The sequence below is a fragment of the Camelus dromedarius genome, chromosome 15 (genome assembly GCF_036321535.1).
Source record: "Camelus dromedarius isolate mCamDro1 chromosome 15, mCamDro1.pat, whole genome shotgun sequence".
Lineage (NCBI taxonomy): Eukaryota > Metazoa > Chordata > Mammalia > Artiodactyla > Camelidae > Camelus > Camelus dromedarius.
In genome coordinates this window covers 22,794,336-22,815,724 of record NC_087450.1, presented here as the reverse complement: position 1 = coordinate 22,815,724, position 21,389 = coordinate 22,794,336, and the positions used below count along the sequence as shown (strand labels likewise).

General features: G+C 36.5%; 1 long non-coding RNA gene across 1 annotated transcript in view; it reads right to left on the bottom strand.

Moving 5' to 3' along the window:
• The window catches only part of LOC105097232 (uncharacterized), a 474,053-nt gene that overhangs the window by 58,871 nt on the left and 393,793 nt on the right, over positions 1-21,389 (bottom strand). The window lies entirely within an intron of this gene.

The following is a 21,389-nucleotide window of genomic DNA, read 5'->3' as shown; positions in this document are numbered from 1 at the left end:
ACTCATCCTGGCCAGCCTAAATAAGAACTACAGCTAATAGCTATCTTCTCCTAAATTTTATCTCTGTCTTGTTTACCTTCCTCCTTTTAAAGCCATAGTACCCTAATCTAAATTTTCTTGCTCCATCATGCACGAACTCCCCCTACATCTTCTGTCTCTTCCTTAAGTGGCCTGTCACCTCACATTAACAGATACTTGACTTTTCTCCCTTGAAGACATTTCCCATTGGGACTCTAATGGAAAGAATCTCATTCACTTCTTTGAACTAATGCAGAACTTTATTGTTGCCCATCTAAATTTCTGATTTGGGTATTAGTTCATTTACACCATGGTTTCCACATTCTTGTTTTACTCACATCCAAACTTCAATGAATAAATCTATTTTAGCAACACTTTGTATGAAAGGAAAAAAAGTTCTACCAGTTTTTTATTACAAGTTTAATAGTAGCAACAGTATGGAATTGGTACCTCCATAAAGCTAATTTGTTTGGAGATGGCAAAAATAGACAGACGGTGTAGCATAATAGGGAGATTTTAGCTTCCAATTTATGTTGAATTTCAACGTCTAAAGTTGCTTAAGCTCTGGCAACCACACTTTAAAGAACAGATGTCAAAACCTCAAGACTGTAGAGAGCAGGCAAGCCAGAGTGGTGGATATATCTGGAAAGTATGTCGAATAAGGAAGATATTATTGTATTCAAGGGTTATGATTTTTATATTTAGCTATATTTCTATATAAAGTTTAGACATGTAATTCTGTATATAAGTAGCAAAGAGAACTATGAATAGTTGGGAATAAAAGAAGAAACCGGATCAAGGGCAGGAAGGAATCGGAAGGTGGCTAAGAATAACAAGCACTTAGAAAAAGAGTCCAACAAGGAGCTCCATTATCGTGGATCAACTACACACAAGAAGAGGAGAGTTTATAACACAGATTCAGTGTCTCCTGTTCCGCAAGTCGGAGCCTCTGGATGACTGCGCTTGCAACAGTGCATTGCCAGTGAGTCACACTGACTAAGGGACAGCATTCTTTGGACAATGCTTAATAGGTTAAGCAGGAATCTGGGGAGGTACCAAAAGAGAAGTTGGAAGTGAAGAGAAAAATAAACAAAAGGAAAGTCCTCCTAGACTGTGTGCTAATGACTGGAGCCTGTGGTTGGACTGAGCCTTATTACTTACTTCAAATTCCAGGTCATGGTATAAATCAAGCATTTTCAGCAGAAGAGTTGAAGAAATGAGCAGTGTTCAACTATGAGAACAGAAGATATTAAAAGCTACCATCAAAACTAAAGGTCTGTCATAAAGAAATCAGATTAGACCATCCTTAGACCCATTCAGTGGATTTCCCTGCTCTAAGCCATGTGATTTAGGAGGCCCTGCAAATCACATACACACAAAATAAACGTTTTAGAGCTATTCAGGCACCTCTGTCCCTCAGAATCTCACATGCAGTGCTGCACAGCTCAACCCACAGCCAGACATTTGTTTTGTGACTAATTCTTTCAGGCCTCTAGGAAATTCTTCACATTTCTTGCCCTGTATCTTCAAAACAAAAGGCAACTGTGGCTGAAGGTTTTGAAGGTTTAGATTGTGCTACTAACCCCTTTGTAAGTCACTGCTTTGAACTAAAAAATGAATGTCAGCTGTGGAAACATTTGAGTAAGAGCAGAAAAAAATGGAAACATTTGTGTAAGAGCAGAAAAAAAATTAACTTGTGATTCCTTCTTCTCCAATAGCAAGAATACAATGAAGTCTTACAGAATGAAGTCTCTTTGGCTGGTTGTGCTAAGCACTTTTTTGCCTGCTAATTTTTCCAGTCTGTTGTTCCAGAGATAGTCATCAAAATAAAACAACTAGATTGATTTTAGACAAGATACAAAATGCAATAGGAAAAAAAAAGTGAAACAAGGGTGATCTTCAAATAAAGAGTGAATCATGGTCTTGGGCAGAAACCAAAGTTTAAATTTACACTATTCACATTACTTGGTATAAAATCTTATTTACTTTAAAAAATATCAGTAAAGGTTAGCAAAAAAAGTTAACAGATCTGAGTGGGAAAAAATGCAATATGTGTAACATTCCAATAAAAAATAAGACAATTAGAACAAGGAAATGAACACCATCCCCAGGACTATGAAGAATAAGATTAATGTACAAATAATCTCAACAGTGATTTCTATAGAGACTATTTTCCGGCAAGTATAGATCAAAGTATATGAAGAGAAATTGGAACAAATTGGGCACCATACTGCTATTTTCATTTTCTTTATAGTATCCTAGCATTGAAATTTTGAAAGAAGAATGCAAGCAATAATCTATGGAACTATATGCTGCTTTAAGAAGTGGTGAAAACAGCAATCTGAGAGAGCAATTTATAAGATGGAATTAACATGTTTTGTAATATTTTCTGGGATGGTGATGCTTTACTGTTTGCTATCCCATTGCAATATTTGAACATACTATTTAAAAGCTATAATTTCCTTTTTAACATCACTTTCAATTTAATAATTTTATTAGCAATTCTAATGACTGCTGCTGAGGAGGCTACAATTTTCCATATTGATTACAAAATAACTAAGAACTATTAATAACTCAGTATTGGGAGCTGAGGGTAGTGGGAGGAGATTATCTAAAAAGGGGCATGAGGGAACGTCTCAAGAGTGATGGAAATATCAAATAACTTCATTATTTTGGTAGTTACACGACTTTAAACATTTGTTGAACTCATCAACTATACACTTAAAAAAAGTGTAGCACATTTTGTAAAGTAAACCTCTATAAAATTGCAACATCTATTCTTTGAGCTCTAATATAAAATCATAATAATATACCTTTATTTCAAAAAGTGATCTAAAGACCATTTGATTGTTTTTAAAGTTGTCTAATGTGGTATTACTGTCTAGAAAACAAAAATACGTTAAAATTGTGATTATAACAATAGTTAATGATGTGGTTAAAATGAAGGCAAAGATTACATAGAATAAATATAATTTATGGATTATTTCCACCTTAACTTACTAATCATCCAAAAACTACTGACCCATCAATAATTAGATATCCAGAGAAACATAATGAAATTAAGTTTACTTATAGCTTACATTTTGCTGTCTTTCAGTCCACTAAAAATGGTATCTTAATACATAAATTTCCATTTTTCCATTATGTAGACATTTTTCAGAAACAGAAAACTGAAAATATTCTATGTATCAATTGTGCTAGTTTGACTGTAACTTTTACACAAAAAGTATGCGATCCTTCATGTGCTCTGTTGTTTCACAGGTCCCACAAAATAAGGAGACGAGGGTCCGAGGCTATTTATTAATGAAGCTATTCACCTTAATATAATCTGTGAGGCTATTTACTAGTGAAGTAGTTTCAGTTCCAACATAAAAAAGAACATGTTAGCCATTAGTGCTGCCCCAAACCAGAAACGACAAACTCTTTAGGTTGAATATGCCCTGTCACTCGGAAGATTCAAGTTCAGGTTGAACAGTTACCAAAGAAAGATGTTTTAGATTTCTTGCATTAGAGTATGGTGGATAAATGGCATAGAATACGTTAAACACCAAACGACCTTCTGAATACATTGATATTTACTGTTTATTGATTACTAGATACTGTGGTAAGCACCTCTTAGATATTAATTCATTTAAGTTTTACAAATTTTAAGGAAGCCCAGTCTGAGAGAAATTAAATGATTTTCCCAAGATTAGCCTGCCAGGATATTCAGAATCTGGATTTGACTTCTGGTCTATAAGCTCCATCAACCATGCTATATTGTTCATTACATAATACTGCCTTTCATTTATTTATTGTTTTTAAAAGGATGTTTCCTCTAGAAGACATTGTAGCATCCTGTCAATGCCTTGCTATATCCTCTGAGTACTCACCTATTCCCTACATTCCAACCCACCTTTTAGCACATCTTCCAACGTCCAGCACCTGCAACTTTTTGCCAGAGGACTCTCTCTGACCCAGGAATTAGCTCTGCATACACAGGCGGAAGATTAGAATTACCAGGGAACTGACGTTCCTTGGGAACAGCCTCCTGGCCAATGACTGATGGGTCTTATATGGTAAACACCCTACCATTTAACACCTCTACTGGGAAAATTCTGACGTATGTGCTTCCAAAGTTCCCCAGCAGAACTGAGCTTCCTTCAATTTACTTGGAAAATTATACCTTAATTTATGTCATATAATACAATATGTTCTATAAAATGTATTATAAATATATAGGCTTGATATCTTAATAGAAAAATATATTAACTGGTCAATTCATATCATACAGTTCCCAACTAGAAACCTAAGTAAAGCTGCAGTGCTTCAAGTTATTAATTTCCTATTGCCAGTCTACAGTGTGTTCAGAATTATTCAACGTAAGATTTCAAATGATTCAATCTAACATTACCACAAAAAAAATTTTATCTTAAAGAAGTTAAAGGTAGCTTAATGGAAAAATGTTTGAAAATACAAAATTGGCAATAATTGTAAATAGGTCTTCCATCTAAATTTTTAAGCCATAGTCTAAAATATAATAATAATAGAATGATAGCCATTCTTTTGTACTATAGGTATTGCATTTCAGGTAGTAAAGTATTTTAAGATGTTTATTTCTTATTTGCATAAAATTATTTCCCTTTCAAATCTTCAGTATTAACTAACTCTACATATTTATCAAGTAATCATTAAATTTTAGAATAAATGAAATAGCTTATAGTGCCTAGTGTAGTGCGTGGTACAAGTTAGTGCCGGACAAGCATTACTTTCCTTCTCCCATTTCTGTTGATTATTTTTATTGTCAGTAAATAAAAATTTAAAAAAAAAGAACTGCAGTTAGAAAATGAGATTATGTAATAAAGCTCATTTGAATCAAATTATCTTTATATTTATATGCTCAGGGAAGTCGAAAAGAGAGGTACTGAAAGAATCGGAGGATTGTTGCACTGGACCCCGTAACTTCTCATTTTCCTAAAGGAGAAGATTTAAGATCCGCAGCTCTCAGGAGGTCTAGACCACGGCATAGGGACCCCCGGTGGCTCCGTGAAATGTGGATTTGTTGGGAGGACACACAACATTCTGATCCTTCCATTCTCAGTGTTCACCAGCCCACTTCCATGCTGAAAAGCGATGTCTCTAAGCTAAAACTAGGTATTTATCTGTTTTTCATTAGACATTTTAAAATGTATCCTTTTAATGCGTAGTCTTTTAATTGCTCATTTATCCACTTTCTATAAGCATGTTTGGAGCAGTCACCTTGGGGTTTAGCCCAGTGTTTTACATGAGACTTATATGCTGTATTTTGGGAACACTAATTCTGTGGTATGTTAATAGAATCACGAGAAACCACAAGATTCTGTGGACACGTAAGTTTGGAAGTGCTGTGATACACAAATTCAGCCAGTCTGTTATTTAGTAGTGGTAATGGCTGAGAGAAAGACAGAAAACCTCCGCAAGAGGTGGGGGGTGGGGGACAAAAAAGAAAGAAAAAGAACCAGCAGTGAATAAGAATCTTAAGACTTGTGGGCCTCATACCGTATCTGCATATCTTGGGAAACCTATACTAATGCTTGAGCATAAGCTTTAGCATAATGTGGTAATTATCTCAGTTTTAACTTTTTATTAATGAAGAAAATAGAAGAGTGAAAAAAAATTATTCACCCTATGGAGTATACCTGGTGAAAAGATGACTAACAAAATTGCAGGTTGTAGCTCCATGTCCTCCGAATTCGACAAAACTAAGTTGGAAAGCCAAATCCTAACATTGCTACCTTGATAATAAATCCTGAGAGTATATGTGAAAATGGTATGAAGATAAGGAGATGATAGAGAAGTGTTTATAAAATTTAAACATCAGGCAAATAGAAGGGGTGATTATGAAATTTGGGAATAAGAATACTAATATATCTTTAAATTAAAAGGAGAATAACTCTTAAAAAATAACCATAGAGCTACCTAGGAAAAACTCTCACTACATAATACGGCATTTAACCTAAGAAGTGTATACTTTTTAAGACATTTGCAGGATTTGAATGTTAATTGTTTTCATGAATGTTTCATGTAATGAATATTCATGTTTAAGCAACTTTGGAAAGGAAATACAGGGGATAAAATCAGGCAGGATGTCATTTATTCTACCCCACATAATTCCATGCTCCATGATTGGAAGGAATTAGAAATGCATGAACTTGACTTACTCCTGTTGGTAGGAAGATCTCAACCACTTTTCCAGAGTGAATACTTTGTATATGTCCTGGCTCCAGAGCAGGTAAACACCGCACGTTGAGGAAAGTTACACTGCCCCAAAGAAAATGAATTTCCTCATCTAATACTCCTTTCTATCAGCTTTTAAAAGTTTATAGAGTAAGCTATCCAAACCATCTCACAGGAAATTATTTATGGCAGTTATTTTGTTTCTAGTTGTCACTCTATGAATATTACTAAAATTGAATGAAAGCGGTAATTGTTAAAAGAACACTCTGACTTGATTTCAAAGTATCACAAATGTTGATACCCACAAGAAATCAAAGTACTACACGCATGTTGTGAAAAATCAGAAGGAAGGGCTGCTTCTACCTAGTCCTTGCTAATTCTTTGGTATTACTAATTGGTGTTAAGCTCTTCCTTGCCTATAATGTTGAGTGATTTAACCCTTAGAATCTATGTCTCCACTCCAATCACACACACGCACACGCACACGCACACGCACACATGCACACTTGAACCTGCACCTTTCCCCAAAGTGAGAGAAAGGAAATACACATTCTCTAAGATAATAAGAGAAAGACTAGACTCTCTATAATAGAATATTTTTTGAAGCATTAAAAATTTAAAAAAGCTAAAAGGTTTATATCTATAGAAAATGATTTTAAATATAGTATATGTGAATAAAACCAATGAATGAAAGTTGGTTGAGTGTTTTCTTTGAAGTTTGGAAAAATCTGCCTACTAGTAGTATAGAGGTGAAGATTAAGAAACTAAGATAGCATTTGAAAAAGAACAGTAGGTTGATTAATAAGGAAAAAATACAGGCACACAAGAAGAGTACTGGCTAGACTGAACTGACTTTTTCCTCTAAATCTGAGAGAGCAGAGCAATAAAATGAACCACTCTTTCAGTTATTATTACTCCATCGTTATCACTACTAAATGCTGTTAATGTAAACAGAACAAACAAAATCTCAGCCCAAAATGATTCTACTTACTGTAATTTTCATAATTAAAACAAGGAAGTCACTCTATGCACTGAGTGCATCACATAATTTATCATTTAGTCTGCACAGCAACTCTGTTAGGCAGTCTTCTTACCTGCTTTCAGGGGAACCCTGAGGTGACTTAAGATTCCTAGTCTCTCATCATTTGGAAGATTAAAGATATTTGAGATATTTGTTTATTGCCTGTTTGTGGTGGTACATTCAATGAATCAATTTAAAAAGAAGGTGAAAGCTTATGCTCCTGAATGATTTTCTGTGGATGTGAGACTTAAAGTTGATAGAAATGAGAAAGTACAAAATAATAACAGTAATAAGCACATAAAATAGGTTTACATATTTAAAATTCACAACACAATGGTATCCTCATTTTACAGATGAGAAAGCTGAGGCAGAGAATTAAGCCTAGAAGTCAAGCAAGATTAAGGAGATTTTAAAAAATCAGTGAACAATTTGAATCTTCCAGAAACAGATATTTAACCTATCAAACTGGATTTTTCAAGTTACAGATAACCTCAGGAACATGTAAAATTCTAGAAAGCACCAGTATCAAATTTCCCCAGAATTGGAAGAGTATCTCCTGGGAAAGCACTCCCACTTTGCACACTGAGCCCTTTGGCTTCAGCTAGCTAAATGTGGAGGTGCTGTGCACTGCCCTGGAAACACAGCTATGAACTTCTCTGACTTTGCTACACACAAAAAGGTCACATGGGATCAAAAAGCATTACTTTGCCTGAGATGAACTTTTCGTCTTTCTGGTTATTTTTTAAGGGGCCCATTTCTTCAGAATGGAGTATTTATGATAGCTGTAGGAACAAGGAGATTTAGAACACAGTGTTTCACATCTTTCTCTGTTATTTAGAGGATGGTGTCAGAGCAATAGTATATAATGAAAACTGAAACAAATGGTCTATTCCACTGGGCCTACATATGTTCATATTCTGTGGAGCTATGTGAAGGCAACATACGACATTGTCATATCCTCAGATTTCTTCTTTACCTTCCCAATTTCACCGCTGCACATTGTTACCAAACAACAACAACAACAACAACAACAACAAAACAGGTAGAGTGCTATCCTAAAAAAGAATGGAGGAGATCATTTAAAATATAAAGAAGTAATAACAATGCCATAAACTGAAGAAATTACAGGAGGTGAAAACTGGCAAATGTCCACTAAACTGTAGTATGATATCATTAGTGATTTTGAAGACCGTAAAATCAGTGAATACAAAGACTGAGGAGAAAACGAGAGAAAATAAAAAGATAGATAACAAATGTACATTCTTTAAAATAATTTTGGTCAGGGGTGGTCAGAGCCCTAGCTAGAATGGGTAATAACAGTGAGTGCAGTGTTGTTTGTTTCATGTTGGGAGAGAGTTGAGCACAGAAGGCACGGAAGCTACTGGAAGGAGACACTGGTGGAGACAGAGAAAGGGAAGCAATGGGGTGTGATCCTTAGCAGAGGCACAGGGTAAGCTTTGGATGGAAGGAGGGGCATTATTTCCAAGGAAACCAAAATAAAGCAAAGAAAGGCTGATTGGATGAAATGTACAGGGATGTTCATAAAGTGAGAGGATTTAAGGGACTTCACACCTAAAGGACTCCATAGCCATTAGGAAATAGGAGCCAAGGACATCTGCTGAGAGTGGGAGGGTGAGGTGGCAGGGCTGAAGGAGTGGCAATAATACAAATACCAGTTGAAAGGAAAATTTCCTAAAAAATATGAGCACACAACTGAGGCTGGAGATAATGTAGGTGTAACAGTTTCAGGACAAACAATTGATCTTTCCTTCAGGACTTAGCAATGTGAGTGTAGGGACTGGAGAGATGAACAGTTGGATTTATACAAGGTTGTTACTTTTCTGGGATTATCCAAGTGGGTAAGTCATTTTCAATAATGTGTGGTAATTTGATATCGAAAATGAATGAGAAAATAAATTCAAAGTATCTGCAGCTTTGGTTGCTGTTGCCGGGATCTGGGTCAGGGGTTGTGTTGGAGGGGCATCCCTGGCCTCTGAAATCACACCTTCCGTGCATCTGTGTAACTAACAAGCCAGAATCGCAGAGTGGTTACTCGCATGGACGCTGTAATCAGAACACTTGGTTTCCAGCCTTGACTGACACAGCTGTGTAGTATTTCCAGCTGTGTAATAGAGGATCAGTTTCTAAGTTGTTCAATTTCTATGTCTTTAAAATGGAAATAAAGTAATTGTGCAAACCTCATGAAGATCCCTTGACCTAATACCTACAATAGTGCCTGCCTGGTCACATTAAGCATTCTCTAAATGTTGGTACTAGTTAGACTCAATGACAGCCCCTTCCTCAAATTCAATGCAATCTCCAAATGATGAAAGCAGAGAGTTAAACATATGCAAGGAATGAAGCCAAGACATAATTATTTTATTTTTCTATTAATGTTATAAATAATACATGAAGTATTCAATCTCTCAATTCCATTAACTACTGAATGTGGATAAGATTCAGTGTTAATTTTTTAAAAGCAGTTAGTTTGCTCCACTAGTGACAGAACCTATTAACTTATTGCCACTTATTCCATTTCTTTATACATGGACAAAATCTTAATTCAACTCTGAATATAGCTGTTTCAATAGCTAAGAGAGTAGCTTTATCGCCAACTCATTAGAAGATCACTTTTTTAAATTCCCTGCTGAAATATGATATTTTAAAGACAAAGGGTCTGCTAGGTAGAGCAGAGTACAGAAATTTGAAGAGAATGCTTTTTTTTCTCTAATCAGAGGTAATGGGGTGCTTAACTGAAGATGACTGGCAGATCCTTATACACACACTCATGGGACAAGGGAACAAGCATTCAATTCCTAAATGCCCAATGCTCCCTTCTGTTTCACTGGACTACTAGTCTTGGAGAAGCACACGGGTGTAAGGTTGAGTTCAGGAGGCAAACTTGCACAGAGATTATAATCAGATGTCCTGTTCCGAGAAACTGGACATGTTAGAAATGTAGAAATCACAGGCCCCATTTTAAACCTATCAAAAGAGTTCTGCGTTTCAACAGGGGGATCCACACACACATTCATGTTTGAGAAGCACCGCCTGGTGAAGACGTTCACGTTCTCTGGCAAAATGAAGACTGACCTAAGGTCTCAGCATGCTGCCTTTTCTATGCCTTTGTTCCTGACCAACTAGAACATCTGTGAAAGCAGATCTGGGAACTTGAGAACAAGTCTGGAAGGCACTCTGCCCCTACCTGCCTCCACGTCCCCTCTCCTTTCCCACGTCTGAGTGAAAAAGATTCTGTGTTCACGTACCTCCTGACCTTGCTTCTCCTCAGAAAGTGATGGATTTTTGGTTGAAGAAATAGGATGCTCATGTTGTGGGTACCAGCACAGCTCATCAATTTTAGCAACCACGGATTTTGAAAACAAAATCATAAAATATGTCTGAACATACAGTTAGCAGACCACGGATAAATTTTCCTATGACAAAAGCATTTTTTAAACCTACACATTTGTCCAAGGTGATATGTACTTTATCGATAAAGACAGTTGTTGTGTCAGGTTGTCACACTAAGCTGATTTAAGGGAACAAGAAGGGATGAGACAACACAGCCCAAACATACTTGTTCAGTGCTATGAATTAAGTATTCCTTGTTTTATTTGTTTCACTGGCTTATAAAATCTTAACATTTAGGAGAGACAAGGGAATAATGAATTTGTTTCTCAGACCAAGATTTAAAATGAGGTTTGAGTCTGAAGCTGCACTCAATTATCTTTGATGTCTTTTTAAATAATAAATCAACTCTTTACTTTGAAAGTTTTTGATAAAACTAAAATCTTACAATTGAATGTGAATGAATTTTTTCTTCGTGAAGTCTAAGTGGCAAATGTCTGAAATAACATTTCAGTGATGTATTTAAATGATAGTCCCTGAAGACTAGGGTCTTTAAATATAGCAAATTGTAGATTTCCCATTACTATATACCATATCAATTTCTAGAACCACATTCATTCTCTGTATTACTATGGAGATGAATTGAACATTTTTTCAGAAAACAACCCATTGTTCTTGCCTTGGTATTTCTTCTGTGGATTAATTTCCATCTTAAAATTTACTTTGAAGTATGAGGTTAAGGAGCAAGTTGAGAAATGCAAAGAAAGCCAGAGTGAGATGCTGCAAAAAATAGCATGATTATGAATAAACTGTAGCAGTTAATCTGCAGTTTTGTTATCCTGTCTATTGAGACTTTAAACAGTATTAGATAATCAGACCTCGGGGATTCGAGAATTATTTGAGGCTTGAGGTTAAATGTTCACATTATAAGGGTAATTCAGTCACTGTTTCATATATATGTATATGTGTATGTATAAATACCTTTACATACATATCTATCTTTGTATCTGAATGTATTAACAGTTCACCAGCCACTGAGAAGCAGCAGCAGTGCTTCTCAGCCCTGAAAGAAATGCAGTGTCCAGGCCATCCCAGCCCAAGTGAATTAGAAATATTTAGGGATGTGGCCAGTGTATCATTATGAAAACCAAACAAACAAAATACTCTCCAACCCTCATGCTACTAGCAGTTAGGGTTGAGATCTACTTCCATCACTCTGAGGACACTCATGGGTTAGTATTTGATGTATATAAAATGGAATCCAAACTATGAATTTCGAAAAAAGAAAACTGTACTTACTTCTTATACACAATCTCAGGGTATAGATTTCAAATAGGTAAAAAAAAATCATCTTAAGACACTGTGATCATAAAATCTCCAGTTGACTGAAACACTGGTTTAATATAGGAAAAATGTGTCCTGATGAAATATAAGGACACCTTTCTTTCAGGGGAGAACACAAATGCATTGTTTCTCACTCCTATTAGTGCAACTGAGATTTTATTGCCTTTTAAACTTTATATAGGGGAGAATATAGTCTTGTAAACATCCTTCTAAGAAAATCAGAATACAACTTTCAGCTTGGATAGCTCCATTCACAACACAAATATATAACGAGTTCAGAATATGAAAACGGATTGTTATATTTTGTTTGATGTGATGGTCATTAACTAAAACATCATTAACTTTTTTCTTATAATGCTCAATTTTAAAATATTTCAGCGAATTTCATACTAAAGCCTTTTATATGGCACTGAGCTGACTTATTATCTATGTTTATGGCTTAGTGACCTGTCCCATGTTCCTGAGGAGGCACTAGAAAATACATAGGTACTTGGTCTATTAGTTTACCAAATATTTTTGGAAATGTAGCTTCCCTGAGGTAGCTTCTCTGTGGCTTCTTTATTGATATTCATAGCAAAGGAAATACACATATTTGCAAATAGATATAGACCCCAAATAAATCAATATGCTTTTTTTTTTCTAATTTAAGAAATTTGCTTTGAGAATTTAGAAAGGCAAAGAAGCAAGAACCCCACTGGAACAAGTTTCTTTTTAAGACTGTAGTTTGTACATTCTACTTCAACCAAGTAGCTTATAAGAGTTTCACTTGTTTTGAATGACTTGAAGATAATATCTAATGTTAGGTAGGGAATACAAGGATTATTTTTATTTTTAAATGAGTAACTGCAGAATCTAATGCCTCTAGTTTAATGTAAAATATATAGGAAAAGAAAATGCTTTTTTAAAATATAAAAACAGGAATGACTAATACATGTTCAGATGAAAAGGTGTATACATATATATATATATATTCATCCTTCTCATATACGTGTGTGTATATATATGTGTGTGCGTGTGTGTGTATATGTATATGTGTGTGTGTGTGTGTAAAAATACACACACACACACACATCCCATTTTATCTGAATGTATTAACAATTCACCAGCTGCTGAGAAACAGCAGATACTGGGAAAGTAAGCAATGACCAAGAAGGTGAGAACACACCACCACTGCAGAAGCCAGTGAGGATCCTGTAAGCTCTACCATATATCAGAGACCCCCTATGGAAGGAGAAGGGAAAGGGCCAGAAAACAGATTTAAAATCAAGAATCTGAGCTATCCAAAAGAATCTTCCCAATCCACAGAGACCGAAACATGACTATTTGCCAAGTTTAAGTTGAATTTAAACTATATCTACCTACCTCCAGAGGGTGAGGGGCTGGGAGGGAGGATTGTAAGGGTAAAAACTGCAGCTGTAGGAAATAAAAATACACGTGAGTGTGTACAGTGAGTGAATTTCCTATATATCTGTAATTGCAGTTGTCCTTCCAGACTTCAGCTTCTGTTAAAGTCTTAGTCATGAAAAAACTGTAAGGTAGCTAAAAGTTGTTCCAATTTATTTCTTGTAGCTAATCATTTCACAAGTGGACTTTTATCACTTGAGAACAAGTAGTAGAGGTGACATATTTGTGTTTTACTGCCATAGCAACAGTGCTTCTCTTGAGACAAGGGCAATGTATTTTTGGTTCCTTGTTCTGAAATCATATGTTTACAAACATACAGCTTTATGATGATGTTTTTCAGTTTAATTGCCTCAAGCAACGTGCTGTGGACACTGTGTATGTTACCCAGATAGCCTTATCAGGATTGAAGGATTTTTTCACCCAGTTTGGGGGAATTCTGCTTTTAAATAACCTTCCACTGGCAATCCTTTGGACATTGTCCTCAGCTAAAGAAAGCCTTCTTATTGAAGGTCATCTCCCCATTCCAGGCACTGGTTAATACAAGGATTTAAGATTTGGTTTGTTACCCTAGCTTATGACAACTCTGAATATCCATGCCAATTTCAGAGCTTGCAAGAGGTTAGTCAGAGCCCAACTTCGCCTTCTACCCAAACCTGATTCTTTTCCATTCTCCTCAGGCATTAATTCTAAGAACACTGCCTACTGAACTTCCTACATGAAAAAAATCTTCTTAGAGTATGCTTTATGAGTAACTTGTCCTGCAATGTTTGTATCTAGTAAAGAACATGGACTGGATCATTTGCTACCCAGCCCATGGTGAGGATCCAAATCATTTGGGGTAGGTGGAACTCGGATAGCTTCTGTATAAGTGAAATTGTTAAAAATTTTATTGGTGGTGAACTGGAGAACTAAACTGATTGATGGAAATGTACCAGCAGGTGCAATATAGCAAATGTTTGAGAAATATGGGAGAAGTAGTATTATAAGGATAGTGGGGTTCGATGACTATTGCTGGGGGTTATGATGCTCTGGAGAAAGCAAATGAAGGTCTGGGGGTTATTACTTGTCAATTAGAATCTAACTATAAAAGCTAGAGGGGCTCCTTGTCACTATATAACGGCCCTCCTTCCAAGATACTAAGCTCAGGACCAGGACAAGGGAAAAACGGGGAGAAGTAGCCCAGCTCCAGGGTATGTTAAACCTAGACAAATCTGATATGCCAAGTTTAGAGCCCTGACTGGGAAAAAAACAGGATCCTGAGATATAGTATCTTCTGGGTTCATGTCCTTGAAAATCTTGATTCCCCAGAATCCTTTGAACTCTTTGGATCCCAAGAACTTACCCACTGCTATTTGTTAGAAGTTAGTGTTCCCATTTGTATTAAAGAGAACCTCTCCTAAGACACCATATGGTCTCCTCAGAATCTGAATTTCCTTTTCCTTTTAGAAAATAGTTCAATACTAGAGTTATTTCACACCGTAATCTGGCCACGGAAGTGACAGGCTTGCAAAGGGAGAAAGGGACTCTCTTACATCACAAGAATCTGCAGGACGAAACCAACCATCCTTGGAAAGGAACTGGGAAAATATTATAGAACTAAATTCAGAGAGAATATACAATTACATAATGTAGAGTTTATTGATGCAGGGGAATTGTTTTTGGAAAATATTCTGGAAAAACATTCTCAGAAAGACTGAAGGAAATGGTGTTAGTATTTTCTAGGATATCTCCCAGATGCTTGAAGAAAATGGCCAAGAATAAATGAAAGGATTGCTATGGCAAATGACAGTCAAAGAAGAAATGGTTCAGAGAAAGGGGCATACAAGAGTGGATATATGATGGAAGGTTGAAAAAACTAACAGAAGAATATGTTCTTCAGGAGGGCCAGGAAGATACTATATCTAACAAAGTAATAAAAATATGCCCATTAGAGAGAACAGTCTTAGAGCCTACAGTCTAAATGTAAGCTAGGATTCATGGGAGGAAGATGTTGAGAAATGGTCTCATTGATAGGAATGGGGATTGTACGTTCCCAAAATAATGAGGTCCAGGTGATGATTCTTAACAGTTTAAAGTAAGGTTGGCTCACTGATTCTCATGGATGGCAAGGTTGGGATGACAACAGAAGAGCATGGCAAGCAGAGAACCATAGATATGGCTCATATAACACAGTTTTCTTGGGATCAAGATAGATGTGCACCCATTGAGGGTATTGTTCAATCTCTTCAACAACAATAACAACAATACATCAAGGAAGGATGATCAAGGGAGGTGACTTAAGGCAGCCATTTCAACAAAATGTCTCAATCTCTTGTTCAATATCTAGATGTGAGCCAGTTTTCCAGCTCTGAACTCACTGAATGAAGGACAGACTTGATCCCCAAGAGGCAGTATCCAGCAGCACTCCAGCTGTAATGATTACCTCATCTTTTCCCAAAGAGACCTCCAGCCATTTACTTGAATAACCATACTTTGGGGGAAAAGGACTACCCAAACATTCTGAGGATTGCTGCACACAAGAGCTAAAGAAGATATTAATACTCAAGACCACAAATCATCTTCATAGTCTCCCTGTGAGGGTGAGAACACACAGATGCCAGGTAATAAATTATGTCCTAGGATAAGTCAGCTCAAAATGTGTCCACTGGTTCCAAGACTCACCTGTGGTCCTGCCCTTAACTGCCAAATTTGTAATGTCGGTAAACATTCTTGACAATTAGCACAATTCTTCTATTAGTTCCTTGGCCTATAAGATACAATTATGGTGGCAAAGGCAAAATGGAAGCCTCCGACACATCCCCCTGTCACCAACTCAGAGAAGATGGTGACAATATTCCAGGTGAAATGGCAGAGATAGGTACCACCTTAAAGATATGAAGGAAGAAGAGGCTGCATCTTCTTAATATCTGTATTTAGTTCAGCAGGCTTGTACCAAAAAACAGACAGAGCCTGGAAATTATTAGAGACTATTACAACTCAACCAAGAAGTGGCCCCAGTTAAACCTACTGTGGAAGACATGATATCTTGGCTAGAGAAGATTGTTATCATCTCATATAGATGGTATTTAGCCACTTATCTCCCAAACATGTTCTTTTCCATCTCTATCAGAAAGGAAGAACAGAAACAGTTAATATTCATTTGGAATGGATAGCAGTATTCATTTTTGGTTTTGGAGCAGAGCATTGCTAACTCGCCCATCCTCTGTTATAATATGGTCTGAGGAAATCCAGACCGTGTGTTCGTCCTGTAGAACATCAAAGCAGTTCACTATGTTGATGACATCATGCTGATAAACCTATATAAACAGGAAGTGGCAAGAAGAAAGAAGGCTCGGTAAGACACGTGTGATCCAGAAGGTGGGAGATAAGCCCTGTGATGACTCATGGGTTTGCTATCAGTGAATTTGTAGGGGACTGGTGGTCTGGAGCATGTTGGAACATTGCTTCTCAAGTACGGGTCAGATCATTTCATCTCACACCCCAACACAAATAAGTTCAATCCCTGATAGGTTTATAGGTTTAGTTAGGTTATGGAGGCAGCATATTCTACACCTGTTAGCATATTCTGTGGCTAAATCATATATATATATACCTGGTGACACGAAAAGCTTCCAACTTTGAATGAGACCCATAGGACAAAGTGGATTCTAAGCATAAGTAGTATCTGTGGTAGAAAGAGATATCATGTGGAGTTTATAGCATTTCCCAACATAAACAATATAAACTAAGGATTCTGGAGAAATATCATGCCATCTGCATCCAACTTTTAATAAAAATTTTAATTTATATTAATTTTAATATAAATTCATTTATATTATATATTTTCATATAAATACATATCCAGATCTGGATGTAGCTACATAAATATACCTATACCAATAATCATATCTGTATACCTATGTCTTGCAGGCTGTGTCTGACCCCTACTAAAGGTATTTTTAAAATCCCGATTCATGTTCAAAACTCCTCTAGTGTAGCATTGCTGCCACACTTGAGAACATTTTAAAGGTCTTTAGAAGCAGTTAGTTCAAAGTGTGCACTCACATAAAGACTAACGGTTTATTAGAAAACCCAAACATTCAGGTACTTCTGAAGACCTTGTGCATAAGATGACCAAATTATCTTTTTTCCCTTTCTTTCTTTCTTTTTTTAAGTCCAGAGGACTCAAATCTCCATGGCGTTTTAATTCAGATGAAGTGAATCTTGGTTCTTTAATGATGGTTGCTCAGCCATCTCCTAGATACCTAGATACGGTCCTTCTACAAGCAAAATATACACTATTTCCTAGGTAACAGCCCCACCTTTTGGATCAATAGCTTGACTTACTAGTAGACCTTGAGATTGTGTATCTTATCTGCCTTTTCTCCGTAGTTTTTTTTTTTTTTCCCCTACATCTCTGATTGTCTCGTGACACAAAAGCCATCTACCCTTCATTTCTTCAGCAGTCCTTCCAGTGCTGGATCTGGAACGTGTGTCGGTACCATGTGAGAACTAGCTTCCCTTTCAAGTCAAAGAAGGATTATTAATCATGAACACAGTTTGCTGAAACCTGCTGCTTGCAGGGTGAGGAGGGATGTTTGTTTGCCATCATGGGAAAGTTTTCTTACCCCACAGCCTTTCACAATGAGTTAAACAACCCTTAATGCAGCAAAGAAAATGACTAAAAAGCACACGAAGTGGGAATGATCAGTCAGCTACACTCTTCTTCCAAACAGCTGTTTGCATTACACGAAAATAACTTAAATAAACATTCCAGAGATTTTTCTCAGCCTTCAAACTTACCGTTCTCATTCCCTATCCAAAATGAAATCTTTTTTTCTGTGCCGTATTTCAACTGTTTGAGAAATAGATACTTGGGTAGTGAAAATATTCCAAGATAATTTCCTTGATACCTCTGGAGAGTCTCCTATTCCTCTCTAATTTGGAGTCCTTTTATTTCTTTTTGTTGTCTGATTGCTGTGGCTAGGCATTCCAACACTGTGTTAAATAGAAGTAGTGAGGGTGGGCATTCTTGTCTTATTCCTGATTTTAGAGGAAAGGCTTTCAGCTTTTCACCATTGAGTGTGATGTTACATGTAAATTTGTGGTAAATGACTTTATTATGCTGAACTATGTTCCCTCTGTACCCACTTAGATGAGAGTTTTTATCATGAATGGATGTTGAATTTTGTCAAGTGCTTTTTCTGCATCTATTAAGATGATCATATATTTTTATTCTTCAATATGTTAATGTGATGTATCACACTGACTGATTTATGAATATTGAACCAGCCCCATTTCTCTGGGATAAATCCCACTTGATCATGGTGTATGATCCTTTTAATGTATTGTTGAATTTGGCTTACTAATATTTTATTGAGGATTTTTACATCTATGTTCATCAATGATACTGGTCTGTAATTTATTTTTTTTTGTGGTGTCTTTTTCTGGTTTTGGTATGAGGGTGATCCTGGCTTCATAAATTGAGTTTGGAAATATTCCTTCCTCTACAATTTTTTAGAATAACCTGAGAAGGATGGGTGTCAATTCTTTGTCAAACGTTTGGTAGAATTCACCTGTGAAGCTGTCTAGTGCTGGGCTTTTGTTTGTTGGGAGTTTTTAAATTATTATTATTACTGATTCAATTCATTACTGGTAATTTGTCTGTTCATATTTTCTGTTTCTTCCTGGTTCATTCTTGTTATATACATATATAGATATATTTAAAATTTTTCACAAGTAATCACTTTTAAAAGGACCCTTGGATTATTCTGTGCTTACCAAATAATCCAGGATAATCCTCCCATCTCAAAACCATTAACTTTATTACTTCTGACGTCCCAATTGCCATGTAAAGTCACACATTCGTAGGCTCTGGAGATTAGTTTATGAGCATCTTTGGAGTCCATTATGTTGCCTCCCATCCCCTATTCAGTATTTCGAGATGAGTAGCGTTTGACCTGGCTACACATGAGAAAGATGTATAGAGTTTTAAAAATACCCGTTTTGGAGCCCATCTCTAGAGGCTCTGGTTTAACTGGTTTAGAGTCAAGGCCCAAGGATCCGTATTTTTTTTAAAGACTCCCAGTTTCACCCTATGTGAAGCACCATGTCCATTATACAGTATATAATGATTCTCAAATTCTCTGCCCTGGCTGTAATTCCCAAGAAGAAATTGTATTCAAATATAATTCAGTTTGACCTCAATTACTCATTTATTCTACCCATTCTCACAAAAGTTAATCCCCCTTCAACGTGCCAAGGTAAACTCAGAATTTCCATATGCCCTTTGTTAAAAATATTAATCTTCACACCTAGTTTGGCCCCATCGCCTCTGCAAACTTTTCTTTGTAGACTCTCTCCCAAGTATTATCTTTCTCTTCTGAGTTTCTACTTAGTTACTATTTATACCTATTAGTACTGCTTGCTTGACTCGAAGCAAGTTGCTTACATCGCCGCTTTGACACCTTACAAGAAATGACTTGTATCTTGGATTGCTTTTCTGTACTTCGTGAACAGAGGCACCTGTCATTCTGGGTGTGGATATTTGTTGCCACAGAACATGGCTCACTTTCCTAAAATATCAATTTCCCTGAACATTGGGGAAGAGTATTAATGGTAATAATAAATTTCATAAAAGATGATTAAAATTTAAATTATTTAAAATAAAATCAGCATTGCATCAAAACCAAAAGGAATAGTGATCTGAACATATGTTTTTCAGACTCCGTGGTGTTTGTGATGAATACTATTCAGTCTGTAGAGAAACCTTTTGAAGAAAAAATGAGAATTGGCAAGGTAACTTCTATTCCTAGATTATGGGATAACAAGTGTAGAAAGCAGGGTGTCTAGAGAGCCCACAAACAACAGCAGAGAGGGACTTTGGTCAAATGAAAAATTGCAAAATAGTAATTTCTTACTGGACAGAGACTCAGTGGGGATCGTCAGGAGAGTAGGGAACAAGTGCTCTCAACCCTTAGGCGCCTACCTGCCTGTCTGTCTCACCCTCACCTTTTTGTCTCCCCCCCCCATTTCACGTGTCTCTTCTCTCCACTGAAAGATACTGCTCCCTTTTCCTTCAAAATATTCTTAAAAGACATGAAAGTTGTTTGTTGATAGGCAATCTCTGCTTTCATCCCTGCAACCCAAATGTCCTTGGGGAAAATAACAAACAAGACAAAATGATGGCTACATTTTTAGTAAAGGGAAAGAAAAATGTACACAAATTAAAGTCTCAATAAACTTTGTGCCTACACATTATATAAAACACTTCTTGTCAATAATACTCTCAGGTAAGTATCATTATGAGATACAAACTGCTCGGTCCCCAAACATTTAGTGAGTCTAAATATAAATGAACCCATTTATGGAAAGCTAGCTTTGTGACCTGGGTCACTTCTCTGAGCCTCAAATTTTTCACTTATAAAATAAATATGTTAGACCAGGTGATCTCTTAGGACACTTCCAAGGCCCAAATCTACCTGTATGCTATTGAAACTAGGTGAAGAAAAACAACTGAGTGGAAATGAAACCATGTGAAGAAAAACAGCTCAGTGGAAACAGCGACTTACACAAGATTTAACTTACTTCTTCCAGAGATTCTTCATTTTAGCAGGTTTTATGTCATGATGGGAACAGATGCTGTTTGACTTTGTGATTTGAGTTTAACTGATTTACAGGCTTACGGGGCCCTGCAGCGAGTGGCTTCTTCTTTAAGCAGGAGAGAATTGCTACTCTGCATCTTTAAATTCTCTGATATGAAATTATGCTTATGTATCATGCTGAAATTATAATTGTCTTTCTGATTTTCCTAAGGACCCACCCTTGGCCTGCTTTTCCTCTGTTCACTCTTGTCAAACCCTTTCCTGGAATCCTCCATCACCTCCTTTTAGAAAACTCTAAAGGGTGTCTGTCCACACCCTTTTCCTGAGTTCATCCTGTGGTTCCATCTACTTGCTGGACATCTCCACTTTTATAATCCATAAGGACTAAAACTCAAAATGTCAAAAATAGATTCACTTTGTTTCCCGTTATTCGACTGTGTCATCTTTCTGTGATTATCATTTGCATCGTCTCGGTT